We start from the raw sequence: 15,758 nt of genomic DNA, 5'->3' as shown, positions 1-15,758 counted from the left end.
AGAGGCTAGTAGGTATGCGGCGTTCATTTCACCAATGGGAACATTCCGTCCTAAAGTGTTGAGTTTTGGTTTGAAGAACGCGCCATACTGTTTTTCAAGTCTCATGGATAAAGTGTTGCGGGGACAGCAAGAATTCGCTTTACCGTATCTAGACGACGTAGCGATATTCTCCGCATCCTGGTCTGAGCATATGACACACTTGCGGGCAGTGCTAACCCGCCTGCGCGAAGCAGGCTTGACAGTAAAGGCTCCTAAGTGCCAGTTAGCACAGGCCGAGGTTGTCTACCTCGGTCACGTGATTGGTCAGGGTCGTCGCCGCCCCTCTGAAATAAAAGTGGCCGCTGTGCGAGACTTTCCGCAACCGCGCACCAAGACCGATATTCGGTCGTTCTTGGGTGTCGCCGGCTACTATCAGAGGTACATCCCTAGGTACTCTGATATCGCGGCTCCCCTGACGGATGCTCTAAGAAAAACAGAGCCTCAAACAGTCGTCTGGGACGAGACAAAGGAAAGAGCTTGTAGCGCCCTAAAGAGTGCCCTAACAAGCCAGCCTGTGCTACGATCGCCAGACTATACAAAAGGGTTCATTGTTCAGTGCGATGCTAGTGAGCGAGGCATGGGCGTTGTACTGTGCCAACGGGAAAATGGAGAAGTAGAACACCCCGTCCTGTATGCTAGTCGTAAGCTGACCAGTCGTGAGCAGGCGTATAGCGCCACCGAGAAAGAGTGTGCATGTCTCGTGTGGGCCGTTCAGAAATTGTCATGCTATCTAGCCGGCTCGAGGTTTATCATTGAGACGGATCACTGCCCTCTCCAATGGCTGCAGACCATCTCTCCCAAAAATGGCCGCCTCCTGCGCTGGAGCCTCGCTTTACAACAATATTCCTTTGAGGTGCGTTACAAAAAGGGGAGTCTCAACGGTAACGCCGATGGCTTAAGTCGAAGCCCCTAACGTAGGAATCAGCCTCAAAATTGTTTGTTACTGATGTTTTTCTTCCTGAGGCAGGATTTTTTTTTTTCATATTGCTTTTGTTTAGTGTTTCAAAGTGATGATATGCTTTCTAGTGCAAGTTTTCAATTTGTGGACGCGTTCTGAGTGATGCTAGACTACTGTAAGGAACTAGGCAGTGGTATAAAAAGGGGAAAGAGCCTGGCAGGGCTTAGTGAGGGTTGTGCCGTGCTTGCTGACTGAGCGGTTGAGTTTCAGCGTAGTTCTAACGCTTACCGGGAACGAGAACAAAAATGTGAACTCTCCCGAAGTCACTTTGCAGTGTCCCGTGCGAACCTGAACAAGAGAACGAGGCCTTCTCTGTGCGCTGCGCTCAAGAAACGTCGAGGGACGCCCGACTTCGGTTATGAGCTTCATCGAGCGACATCCCTCCGGACAGCGGATGCAGTCCCCTGTCCATCGGGATCTCCTTCCCCCGGCGGGGCGGTCTGTTGCGTTTCGCCTGCGACACGTGGTTTTGCCGGCGCGACTGCGGCGGGGCGGCAGACATTTTGGCCCGTTCGTCGTCGCCGCAACACTCATCGGCAGGTGTTTCCAGGCGCGACTGCGGCGATGCGACCGCAAAAGATCATCCTCTCATTCCAGTCATTGTGCCCGAAACAGGCGATGCCAAAGCAGGGACCATCCTCTCATTCCAGTCATTGTGCCCGAAACAGGCGATGCCAAAGCAGGGACCATCCTCTCATTACAGTCATTGTGCCCGACCGGCAGCGCTACAACAGGGTGCTACGAGATCGTGCTCGACAGGGTGCTACGAGATCGTGCTCGTCATGGTGCTACGGCATCGCTACGACAGTGTGCGTCACCATTAGCCCATTGTACATTCACGTGCTCGTCTTTTGAGGGGTTCCTTCTTGCCCTCAACTGCGAGAGTATAAAAACAGCTGCCCCCGGACGCAAAAAAGGAGGGGCTCCGATTTCTTCTGTTGAGTGAAGTGCTCTCCCGTCTCTCTACTTCGGTCAACCTGACCGCCAACTCTTTGCGATGTTAAAATAAACAAGTTGTTTTGTTGTTACCAGTCGACTCATGCTTTGCCGGGACCTTCGGATGCTTCCAGTTGTACCCCAGGCCGCCAGGCCAACGCTACCCTTGGGGCTTGCGACCCAGGTACAACCACGGGCGTCAGCGCCGAGTTCCCAACAGATCGTACCAGCAGTCCGATCCAAACACATGCAAGAAGTGATACAGCTGCTACGCATATTGTCTCTGTTTTAATTTTATTTTTACGTCGTGAACGCCCATGTGACCACAGTGTTTCGTCTTCATATTTGCGGTGTCGCCTAGTTCAGCCCTTTGTTTTGCATGAATTTACAATTAGGAGAGCGCGAGTATTCGAAATTCTAAATATGAATCCTATAGTCACTGCAACTCGATTCGAGAATTCGATATTCGAAGTTTTCGAATATTCGTTTCTTTCAACTATTTGAGGAATAAAAAAAACACATAGGAGTATCGATAGAGACAGAATTATTGATGGGACTACTGTTCTGAATGATTCTGCTGCAGGATAGCTGCGGCTGTTGCGCAAGGACACCAGGATGTGGGGTCTGCAAGGACAACACAAGGGGCAGATGACTTCTGCTCAATAATTTATATCCATTCAGTGGGAATGATAGCCTTTTAGGCAACGAATTTCCTCCATTTTATTATTTCTGCAGTGTCGCCATGTTGCGACCCATTTAGAAGTATGCATGACGCTGTGGTACCAGACTTCTCTTCTTCAGCGAAAACAACACTATAAGTGCATCTGATAGCATGCTGTTTGATTGTTTAATTACCGTCATTACCAAGGTATCCCGGATAATTGAAAGCAATTGTTTCACGTTCACAGGTTTCTGTTTTCCGGGCGAGTAATTGTGAACGGTATTACATGCGTGGGTGTCGATATGTATATAAGCCTACTTTCTCTTTTTTACCACGCGGACTCCGCGCAAACTAGATATTTTATATCGGTTTAGATATGAAATATTCGATTAGATATTCAGTGGTTCTCTTTCTCGGGTACTCGTATTCGATGTGCTTAGAGAGAGAGAGAGAGAGATAACAAAGACAGGAAAGGCAGGGATGTCAGCCAGACGAGCGTCCGGTTTGCTACCCTACACAGGGGGTGAAGGAAAGGGGGAATAGAGAGAAGAAAAGAGAAAGGTAGTGATGACTGTGTGCAGTGAAGCTCCGTGACACCAAAGTGGAGTTTCATAGGTGAGTGATCTGCGTTGATCACATCTAGGACGACCAGAGGGCCAGTGGTCGTAGTGCTAATAGGAGGCCGCAGGTGAGCTAAGGGGCTTACTCGAGAGTTGCAAGAACTGGATTAAAAGCATCCAGTACTTGCACTGCACTTCGCGCTGACGGAGTATGCAACTTGCTGAAATGTACGCGAAAGGTATTTATGAGGGACCGAAGCATCACAACCACTTGCTGGTCTCCTTCAGACAATTTATGCGCTTAGGAAATTTAACTATCCGAACGACCCCATTTAGAACTCGAGTCTGAGATACCCAAGCCAGCACAAAGCGCAGCCAAACACCTGTTTTTTTCCCCCTTTTTTCCTTTCTTTTCTTGCAGCATGCCGCTTTCTTAACACTGCCATGTCTGCTGACGCAGATGGCAGATTTATCGAAAAAAAGAAAAAAGAAATACTCATGGTCACTTGTAAAGCTTAATTCTCTTGTAAATAGCGGCTATACTTTGCTCGAAGGACAGCTTCGAATGAAACACGAGCTACGTGTGAGAGTGCTGGGCACAAATAATAAAAGAAACAAGAAAGAAGGAAATCATCCAAAAAAAAAAAGAAGATCGTAGTCAGTGGCAGAACGGCATAAAAGAGAGACTTCTCCAATGTCCTCCCGACGCTATGCACTATAGTCACCGCATAAAGAACGTTGAAAGTAAAGGAGAAAAAAAAAAAAACGGCCAAGCTCACTGGTTTCACTTGACCCCCTTATACAAAAATAAATAGAAAAGAACCGAACGCGACAAACCGAAGGGCAGACATGTCTAAAGATGAGCTGCAAGTATAGCCTGGAGAAGCCGGGCAACCGCGGCGCCGCGCCGGTGCTACACATACAGGCGACACGTGATAACATTTTGCGAAACAAATGACGCACAGCCTGACGGCTCCCCATAAGTCACCCAGCGTGAGGGCAACCCCGAGCGAGTGCCGAAGTGCCGCGGGTCCGACGTGTCTATCGCGCGGCGCGTCCGGCGAAGCGATTCGAGATGGGCCACCGATAACGGCGGCCGCGCATCGTCAAACGGCGCAGCTTGTTCCGCGCTCTGAGCGCTGCTAGCCAGGAGGAGGGGAGGGCAAATTAAGGAATACGAGTGGACAGCAGGGGAACGGGGGGAGGGGGATGGCCGAATCGGATCCGCTCGAATGCGTGTCGCGGTGTTTGTGTGTGCGTCCGCAAGGCAGCGTCTGCGCGCGTTCGTGCTGTGCTGGAGGGGGAAAAAAAGAGAAAGCTATGGGGGATATGCGCCGCGAACGTGATCGCGTTGCCGATGTGCGCCTGTACACGCTCGTGACAAATAGGGTCCATTCAGTGGGTCGCGATGCCGCGTCGGACCGCCGACACCCGGATCATATATAGAGAAATGCCCGGATCACGAGCGACGGAATGTGCCGAGCGACGCCCCTGCAGCAAAGCGGTTTTAAATAGCACGCCGCCAGCGGAAAGAGAAAGAAAAGAAAAAGTGGGAGGGGATGGGGAATACATGGCCCGTCTATTCGAGTCGTTTATTCGTGCGTTGTGAATTTCAGAAAATGAACGATATTCGACGTTGTCCTTTATGGCTGCATTCGAGTGATCTTTAGTGTACTCATCTCGGCCAGGCGCTTGCGCATCGCTTAATACTCGTATACCAGGGCCAGTATTCTTGCAAAAATATTAGGACTATTTGATTTTTGAACTAAAGTAAGTTACTGCAGAAGCTACGCTCACTGAATGCCATAGGAACAGTGAAAGTAGTCACAAATAGGTTTGCAAGTGTACGTATGCCATTCAAACGTGTAAGTCGCCGATCTACGGAGCTTGAGCCACTAGATAAGTCCCAGCGTTCCTTGCTCATTCAGTGGAAAGCTCTACGGTATTGTCAGCTCGCTTTCTCGGGTGGGGCAACCTAAAATCGCGAGCTGTCTATGTGTGACCATATGCTCCCCGACCAGGCCTTCATCCCTCAATATCGAGAACCAATCTCAAGAAGAGCTCTGAGATAACGCACAATCTTTGCTGACAGGGTGAGATTAAGTGTAGCCAAAGTTTAAAACACCATTCACTTCCCCTGAAGGGGCATGTCGGTTAAAAACGGCTACCCGTTAGGCCTGAAGTAGTCCAAATATCGCCTTGTCAAACGATTACGCTTTCCGTTGCATCCGCGGAGACAAGCTGCAAAGCTCGAGAAAAACGCTTCTGCAGTAAAATGTTCTCATGCTATAGAACTGTTTGGTATAGCAAACACCGGCCAGTCGTAACGCCGGACATACTAAAAGATAGCGGCCAGCCAACGACAAACATCACTTATACGAAAGAAACGTACGCTCTGTGAATTCAGTTGCGGCCGTTTGTTCTACCGTCCATTTCATTTTCGATTTTTTTTTAGATTGGCTCGAGCATGGCTCACAACGCTGCCGTTCCATCGGTATCACTAGGATTTCACTCTCGGCACGCCGTTTGATAAGAAGAACGGGATGCGTAGTGAATCGTTACAAGATAGGGGACCTATAGGACACTAAAATGAATGTAAGATATTCAAATATGTTTTTATTCAAGTCTCCTGACGACAAATTTACGTAAACACAGACTCAAGCATCGGCCGGTAAACCGTGCGTTGTTTGAAGAGTTCAACCAAGCACTCTCCTCGTTTATAGGTCCCATTGCCTACATTGAGTGTTCTTTTTTATGTCTAATTGGTTGACAAGAGGCGAGGAGCCCGTTGAAGAGGAGAGGGTTTCGGTGTGTCTGTGCCAGCGCAGTGAAAGTAGATAACCAGATGAGGAAGGTGGTGCCGGTGTCTGCGATTGGTCCGCTTCCCCTTACCTTGCGGCGGCTGGTCAAAAATCGCAGCGGCGTGCCATAGAAGGTTAAAAAGGCCCCTAGAACGGATACTCAGTGACTAAGAGTTGGCAGAGCGATGTCGTATGCGTACCGAAAAGGCTAGATAACGTTATACTGCCACGCAAAATGTTTCATCACATGTCCATGGATAACTCCATGCTCCCGGCCGCTTTGAGTAGGCAGGGCCAGAACGATTGGTGGGCAGCCATTTTCTATTCTTTTCGGAACAGGACCGCCTCGACCAACTATTCAGAAAAAAAAAACATCTGTTTTGTTTGGCATAGTAATGGCTATTTAACACGTACGCGTCACTTAGGCGCGGTGAAGTTTCGCGGTTTTGTGACGTCGCTTGACAGATTGGCGAAATGGGCGCAGTCAGATAACATTTTACCAATAGCAGAGGGCTATAATGCCGAAAAAGCCGTCGAATCAGAAATAATAGTTTGTTTTGGTTTAACCATTAATATTCAGTATGTACCCGTCATATCGGGTGGAGTTTTCGCAGTTCTGGTGACGCGTCCCGTGACAGTCAGGCGATGTGGGGGAGGCCCGAAATTTGTTTGACAAATCGTGGAGGGATGATTGCAGACCTGGAATAGAAAATGTTTGTAATAACTTTACGTTATAACGCTTACAGACAGTTCTTGCAAACAATGAGTAACGTATACATATATATTCTTTTTCGCTTTCTTCTTTCTTTTTCTATTCGGCTTTCTGGCCAGTCTCCGCCTTGATTGAGACAGTTGTGGGACCCGCCGCGCAAAGTAACTCCAAGATTACTTTCATCGATGGTGTATACATACACTGACGGAACGTGTAGAACAAGAAAAGTGCAAGTCGGGCTGTTTATTTATTTATTCAGAAAACGGCAGCTGAACGCAAATGAGGAGATACGAATTTTCCGTGTCCTTTTCTTTTGTCTGTGTTCGTGTGGTGTTACTGCTTCTGAGATGAATATATAGATTAAGGAAAAAGCCAGTCACAAAAGACAACGGACCCTTCTGCGAATTTATAGAGAAGCTTTAGAGTGAAATCGTGGCTCGGCAACAGTGGCTGCAGCTGCTGTCTTGCCGAATAGCTCCCACACATGAGAGCATGCAGTGCTTTTATACGTCACGGCATTCATGCATGTGACCTCGAATCTCTGGCTGGTAGCGCAGATTTCTCGAGAGGGAGGGCGTGGCGCGATTGGTTTGACATTTCAGCTGTTTTGGGACGTTGAGCAGCTGCGTAATACTTTGCAGGCACGATTGTCAGCACGTGATGTATACGTTGCGCTTGCCTGTTTAATATAGCCAACCTGATGAAGGGCCCTTTAAGGTTGTAGCGGAGCCCTATTGACTGGTCAGTTCAGAAAATATCACTTCTGAGCACCTATGGAATCCTTTCCTTTAAAGGGACACTAAAGGAAAACATTAAGTTGATCTACTAGATTGGTAGGTTATTCGTCTAGAAGTCTATCATCGTTCTCTGTGTGTCAATATATATCGCTATGTTGCGTCGAAACTTGCCGCCAAAGGTGTACAACAGCTGCTCATCAAGTTGAGCCTCTCGTAACAAAGCGTATGAGTTGACGTAATATCGACGAGACCTTCCACTATGGCGTTCCCTGCGAATTGGCCAATGCCGGCGTCACATTTGAGGTATAGTCCACAACAGGTGGGCCCACTCCGGTTTTCCGTTTTCGTCATTTTTCTCGAGTACACAAGGTCTGTTTTCTTTACGGAGGAAGAAATCTGTACTACAGAAGGCTAATCTTTCAATCTAGCTCGACTTAATATTTTCTTTAGTGTCCGTTTAAATTGTCGCGGCTCGAGGTGGCGTTTGGGCCAGGAATCCATCAAGCACATCGACGAGTGCGTCCACTAGTAGAAGTGAAGGAAAAAGAAGGAGGAGGATATTTTAGTGAAGAGAAAGGAGGAGAGGTTTATTTTGCACTATTTACACTGACTCCAGATACGGAAGCCCACTCTATGTAGAGAGATAGAGAGAGATGCAAATGAGAGAAAGGCAGGGAGGTTAACCAGACTTAAAACCTCCGGTTTGCTACCCTGCACTAGGGGAAGCAGGGTAGCAAACCGGAGGAGAATATTTTAAGGAGAATATTAAACGTCTGAGCTCACATCAGCACACGCCAGCACCTGCCTTGCTGCACCAACGGCCTCCAGTTTTTATACCGTCGTCTTCCCTAGGTGACTAGACTAAGTAATGTGGTGACTGTATCGCGGCCAGTCCCACTCGTCGAATCGGTCGCAATATCCCGCCCATTATATCGCACCATTCCGCCGTACTCCGCCTCCGATGTTGTACATTCGCCCCCGCATATTTAGCAGCTTGTGAATCCGAGGCCGAAGCCATTCCAACGGTTACATTCGACGTTGGCCCTCTTCAGCAATTATTCCAAACAGTCAGGTTCAGGTATAGAGGGGTCCTTTGTTGACCCGTCTACAGTTGCCGTCAACGCTGCGTTTACTTCTGGATAGACGCTGATAAACGGTTGTGGTTGCCTCGTGGTAAACGTCTAACTAATGCCGTTGGCCGTGTTGAGACGAAACAAACTACTATAGAGAGGAAATGCATCGCTTCACGGATACAACACATAGGCTCACGTGAAACTGTGCGTCATAATCAGATCGTGGTTTTGGCCCGTAAAACCCTTTAATTTATTTTTTATTATTTATTATTTATCTATTTTTTCAAATACTGTTGGCCGTCTTGGCGTAACAGGATGAGTGCAGCAAATTTACACATGACGTAAAAAAATGTAAACATCTTACAAACGTAAATAGGACATCAAGCAATGAATGTTGGAAATACAATGCACTAACCACCAAAATAAATAACCAAATACAAATAGAATATTTTGGCTAAGAAATGCATGTTTGTAACATTGTGACAGTGATATCGGTAGCAGCATAAAAGAAAGACTATAGTACGTGTTCTAGAACAGTGTGACAACGTTTGCACGACACCACTGAGATTCAACTTCATAAAAGGTTTTTAGTGCGTTCCTGGAAGCTTTTAATGCTACTCGACTGAGAAACAGACGCCGGCAAACTGTTCCATTCCTTAATCGTTCGCGGAAAAAATGAATAAGCGTGCAGTTCCAGATACGCTTTAGAAATTGAGAACATGCAATGATTGCTTGACCTGACGTTTCTAGCCTGCCTGGGAGAGCAAATATATATATATATATATATATATATATATATATATATATATATATATGTCTAGCCAATTAACTTCGTGAAACTGTAAGCTCGGAGTGATCAACGTGGTCGAGCTTGAGCTTGGCATGCCTCAGCCGCGGAGCCAACATCTCGCCAAGGCATGCTCCGGACTAAAGCATCTCTCGTTCTACCAATGTCGATTGCTTCATGCATGTTTCAGTAACGCTGAATTAGAAGTTTTTTCTCTGAAGTTTGGATTTTTCAACATTCGAAACATTTTGTTTTCTCTTTCTGTCTCATTCCCTTCACCTTCGACTGTTATCTAGTGGTGGAGGGTATGATCTAGGAAGTCCTTGGGTTCGATTTCATGCCACTCTTATCACGCACCGTTCACGCATATGCACGGCCGGCTGATTGTCTTCATAACGCTTGCGACATACGCCGCTCTGACCACTGACTATTTATGCGCGACAAGTAATGACATTGTAATAGAATCCTCACATTAATTCCAGCCCTGTTGTTGATAATTATATGCCTTTCCTTTCTTTCCTTGCCAGAGTATCGTTTGCGCATTCTTGGTGGTTCTTTCTCGAAAATAATTTTAGCTCGATTCTGTATTTATTTGTATTTCTCGCATAACTTTCTGAAAATGATGACTGTATAATGATGCTTCATTTACACTTCGTGAAACCTTCCCGGCTATGATCATTATGTTTATCAACACCATGTCTTTTCGACAAGATCGCTGAATAGAAAAAGAAAGAAAGAAAAGAAAAAGCTCTCCCTGGCCCATTCGAGCAGAAGACGCAACGACTCGGACATCGCGCCGTCCTTGGCCGGCGTTGTCACCACGCCTTCACGCCTCCGTTGTTATTGCAGTCGTCGCGACGCCATCATCATCGTCGTCGTCGTCATCGTCGTCGTCGTCGTCGTCGTGCAGCTGTCTTCGAGTCAGGTGCTGCTGTTTCGAGGTAGATTGGGAGTAGAAGGTTGTGCGCATGCATAGTAGTTCGCTTCGCTTTCGCTTATAGGCTTGTTTTAACTAGCAGTGAAAATGAAACAGCAGGGACACTAAAATGCAGTGTTGAATACGAATACCAGACTATACCAATATAAAATGACTCCGAGCAAACCGAGCGTACACGATGTGCGAAACGTACGTCATGCAGAGAACCACAGAGGACGGTCGGACTCAAAAGAAAAGCACGCATATTTGGAGTGGCACTAACGACGGGTGAAGGTGCATTCAGGCGCGTCTATAAAATAACGGGACCGCGCGTAAAACGAACCCGATGGGAGCGGAGCAGTAGGCCGACGGGCTGACAAGTGCCTATTTACGCCCGAAATGCGACGCGCACGCAAGTGCGCGAATAGACGGAAGGAAACGTGGCGGAGACGACGTCGTACCGGGACTCTCGGCGCCTCTACGTTCTTGCCGTCATTTGGCCGACGGCTGGACTGCGCAGGCTGTCCGAGTGACGGGAGAGAAGCTACAACAAACGAATAGACAGCGAAGAAAAAAATAATGAATAAAAGGAAGAGAGCCAGAGGTGGCAGTGTATAGTATGGGTGACAGAGAAAGCAGCGGAAATTCGTCGACGCACGAGAGGTGTCCATTAACAGCCAAAGTATACGCACATATATATAGAAACGTACAGACGACAACTATACCGCATTCCCTCTCTCATCCCCTACAGCCCTTCGATTGTGCTAGAGGTTTATTAGATATAGATATATATTTTTCATGCTTCTCGATGCTTTGTCGTGCTATAGAGGCCGCTCATCCCCCCCCCTCCCCCCCGTCCCCCATATTTTTTATTTGTGCGTCTCGCTGTGTTAACAACGGACACGTATATATGTACAGGTTGCCGACAATGAGTCGGACCGCGAAAGTGGGGAAGGTATACGCGGCGGGATGTCGGGGACGAAAGCGGAAGGGCTGAGGGTGTTCGGTGAGGGTGGGCAGAGAGTGAGGGCGAAGAGAAAGTAAACCTTGTGTGTAGATATATATTGCGAGGAAACAATGAGAGAAAAAGAGTACGAAGGAAAGGCGGCAGCGGGGAAAGGAGGAGAAAAAGGCCATTGTTTCGAGACAATGGGTGGCAGAGGCGGCCGGCTGGCCGCCTTGCGAAACTTCCCCGGTCGCCTCTCGCGGTGCTGTTGCGCCGAAATGTGAACGTATAAAAAAGCCAGCACAAAAAAAACGAAACTAAACGCGCTCTTTTTTCCGCGCTGCCCTCCTCCGTCCCCCTTTTTCTCCGCCGTGACCCACAGCATACGTCACGCGAGCGGCACCCAATCGCGTCGCTCGCCGGGGGTGCCGACTGAGAGTGCGAAAAGCCGCGGCGCGCGCGAGCGCGTAATGCACTTTGGCGTCACCGATCCGTTTCCCCCGGTCCCCTCTGTGTACGTGTTAGTGTTTTTGCGTTTCTGCTTCTACACTTGTCCTTTTCTTTTTTTTTTTTTTGCTTTGCAGATGGTCGACGTACTGCTACCGCTGCCGCTGCACTTGTCGTCGCCGTCCCAAATCGTGGGTGCCGTCCGCGCGTAACGTCCAATGGTGGCGCAGAGGCGAGCCGGCTGGGCAGCCAATCGGGAAGGTCCGTTTCGTGCCGCGTCTCCCTTTTCTTTCATTCCCTCCCCCACCCCCATCTTCCGCTTTCATCCCACTTCCAACCGCTCTCGTTCTCTCTCCCAACCTACACCACCGATTCTTCCCATCACACTGACATGTCCACAGCCTTAGTCGCGAGAAGCATGTTTGTTTTACTTTTTTCGTCTTTGGATGGTATAGTGCTGGCAGCGCGATGAGTTGCATTTGAGAGAGAGGGAGAGAGAGAATGGGTTTGAAAAAGTGCCCTACTCTTCGTACGAGCGAGACCAGTGCGATTATGATATCTTCTGCTAGAATACAGAGACGCGTTCAGAGTTCTAGCATACAAAAGGAAAAAAAGAAAAAGAAAGAAAGCAAGGGGTGAATGAGGGGGGGGGGGAGGTTGTTGGATGGGCTTGGCTGCTTACTGGCTCGCCTCTGAGGTAGGTGTTTTTAATAGCAGCCCGAGGAATGGAGAAACTTTCTGCTATGGAGATCCAATTACATCCCCTTTCTTTCTCTCATTTTCTTCTCGGCGCCAGGGTTCCAGGTAATGGTCGTTGCTGGCGGATCGTTTCCTTCCGTTCTGGCGCCTATTGTTATCTCTTTCATTATTATTATTATTCTCGCTTCACGTTTTACATATAAGGCAGTATCAGGACCTCCCTATAGTAAGCTTTCCTTTTTTGTTTTGGCGCCGGGTTTCAGGTATACGCTCGGCGAACGACACACGCGTAGTTGACGCTGGCAACGCCGTCTACGTTGCCCCCTGTTATGTTCTCTTCGTATATCTTTCTTTGGGGCGTCCTAAACTAAACCCGCTGCATCGGTGGCTGCCACCGGCTTTGGAGCGTGTTGGCCAGCCGTGCGATTTCAGGCTCGTTAATCTCCATTCGTTACGCCAACGACACACGAGAGGAAGCTAATCGGAAGCTCCCGTCGTTTCGGCGTATAGTCTATGTTATATTTTGGTGTTGTTTTCTTTTTATCTCAGGCTGGCTGTTCTTATATATATATATATATATATATATATATATTGCGTTCCGGTGAGTGCGATAAAAGAAGGCGGCTCCCTTTGGGAGCGGCGTTAACGTATCCTGTCCCCTCGTGGCGCTGGCGTTTCCATGGATACAGCCCAAAACAATGCGGGCGAAAACATCTTTATTCGAAGCTGACGTCACAATTAATGGTTACAGGTATCAAATTGCAGCGGAACGTGGTGTCTAATTGACGACAAATACAGAGAGAAAGACTCTGTAGACCGTTGTTTAAATTGAAGTGCAAATACAGTTTTTGAGATAACTGATCACCCCTGACGCAAAACTTCGAGCTGAAGCGCCAGTAAACAATAATTTAATTCTTATATGGGCTCGTTTCTGTTCCTGTTCTTCTCCGTCAAGATTTATAAAATTAAGTTCTTACCTCTTGCATATATTATTTATGGCACCGTAATCGCTTACTTGGATACCTTCTGCAAGTTAAAGTTGGCGAGTTCGTGTGTAACACCCATATGGTACATGCAAGAACAGAGATGTTACACTGCTATATATAATGAAACCGTATAGTGTCACGTATATAGTAGCTTATATTAGCTGGCCTGTGCGCTCAACAGCCATATGTGAGCCGACTATATTACATAAATGTATTGCATTGGGATTTAATGTTGGATTAAGAAGTACGAAGATGCGCTCACTGGCACTATTTTGTTATTCAGATATGGTGTTATATAAGCCTGTTCATTGAAGCCAGCATTGTCTGCAGGGCGAGCGAAGTTTACAAGCGTATGCGTTCTCGATTATCAGTCGATCACTGTTGATGCCTCGCGCTAAGCACGTGGCGAAACAGAACCCAAACGTAAGGTTATCACATTGATTTCTGGCAACCGCTTGCACCACCGTTCTTCGTGTCAGCTAGCGAAAATGTTTATACCTATATAATGGAAAAAATGAGCGCGGTGGAAAGATCTGAGACGACGTTCTGGTGAGGTGACGTGACATTTTTCTTTCCCCTTAAACCGCGAGGGTGCGCGCTAACAAGAAATAGCTAAGTAATATAGCTATAAGCTGTCCTGCCTAAAGCCGAAGATACAGTAAATTATTCATGTGGACCTTGGAGTCGGGCGTCTATTGTGCAGCAGACAAATTTGAAAGAGTGTATTGGACAGCTCTCCACACGTTTTACCGATCAGGGGGAGGCGCTTGCATAAAGCCCGAGAGGAACCCAATGTGCGACGACGCACGTTAGCCACGTTCGAGGCTCGTGCAGAAGTTGCATATTGCAGACGACAAAAGACGCCCGCCTAGGCCTGACTCACACAGCCATCACCCCGCCCCATCCCGTCACCCTCACAGCGCCTGCGTCCTTCAGGAGAGCGCATTTTTCTCGCCGATTTCTCCTAAAAAATACGGGGCACCGGCGACGTTAAGAGCATTAGCCAACGTCGCCGGCATCGCGTTTGTGAGGAGAAACCGGCGAGTTAACGCTCTCTCCAGACTGAAGAACGTATACCGTGACAGTGGCCGGACGGAGCGGGGTGATCGACGGCAGTGGGAGTTCGGCGGACGGGATTTCCCAGTCGAGAAAGTTGTATTTTAATCAACGGGACAAGCTTACAGAATTAAAGAATGTGAAACTTTCAAAGACCTATATAAGACACTCACATTTTGAAACGTAATATTGAAGCAGAAACGCACCCAAATAAAGAAACGAAATAGACGGAGCAAGCGACAGTTTTGCACTACGAATGCAGGGTGTCTCCGGAAAGTAAAACGAGCTTGTTTTGGCCTCCGAGCAGAATAGCTCCATGGCGGTACCGGCAGGCAAAGTGGGTAGAGGGTACATACATATACATATATGCGTATGCAATATAGGCAAGAGAAGCGAATCCTCAACAAAGTATTTTTTTTTTTGTTACCCTGTGGTCGCAGTTAAACATGGGTAGGTACCATCAAGAAACGGAATTTATACCAGCTGGGCAAACTGTCGACGCTACATCTTACACGGAAGTACTCGATCACTTGAGGAAAACCACCGCCACAGTGTTATCCGCATTCACAATGAGATGGCCATTAAACATAGGTCTTGCATGAGATATATCCTCGCTTACAGGTGGTGAAAGGGTTAGGTAAAGTGCAGCGCAGTAATCGTGTCTCAGAAGAGGACGCCTCAACCATGCTGCATTACAATGCACCGTCACACATCTCTGAAAGCGAGAGAGTTTTTGCCCAAGCACCAGTGTAGCAACGCTGTCGCAACCCTCCAATTGGATCTCCAATTGAACCCTCCAATCTGTCTCCAGTCGACTTTTTTGAACCCGGATGAAACGCGGCTTGTAACGGCATCATTTAAGACCGAAAACAAAGTAGCAGCAGCCGCGACGCTGGCAATGGTGTATCGACGTCCAAGGAGCATAGTTTAAAGATTTTTTAAGTGTCCGTATTTGTAAGTTAAAATAAATTTGTTCTCCATGGAAATAGTCGACAAGGTTGTGTTACTTTCCGGAAACAGCTTTCCGGAAACTATAGCAACCAAGTAGCCCACTTTACCGCCTTGACAGCTGTATGTAAAACACGTGCGATTAATTTTGCCATGTGTTACCATTTCAGTCATGGGTTCAGGAACATAGACATGACATGTGAATCCGGCCACCTGCATGTACATAAGCGACTTCCTTATCCGCTTCGCCCTACATGCCAGGCAAGCAATTAAAGATTAATGGTGAAACCAAGGTTGACGCAGTGTCTCGATAGTGCGTAAAACGAACTCTGGGTGCACATGTCCTGAGGGAACCGTTGCATGGAGCAACTGCATAGAGGACTTACTGCGCGACAGCATTGCAACACGCTGTACCAAATGTCCACACTGCAGCACCCTGTCGACGAAAAGCCGTATAGTCACGGTCGGGCAAGCCAGCACAGCCCGAAGGTCGGAA

The sequence above is a fragment of the Dermacentor variabilis genome, chromosome 6 (genome assembly GCF_050947875.1).
Source record: "Dermacentor variabilis isolate Ectoservices chromosome 6, ASM5094787v1, whole genome shotgun sequence".
NCBI classification, from domain to species: Eukaryota; Metazoa; Arthropoda; class Arachnida; order Ixodida; family Ixodidae; genus Dermacentor; species Dermacentor variabilis.
Note: the sequence above shows the minus strand (reverse complement) of the source record.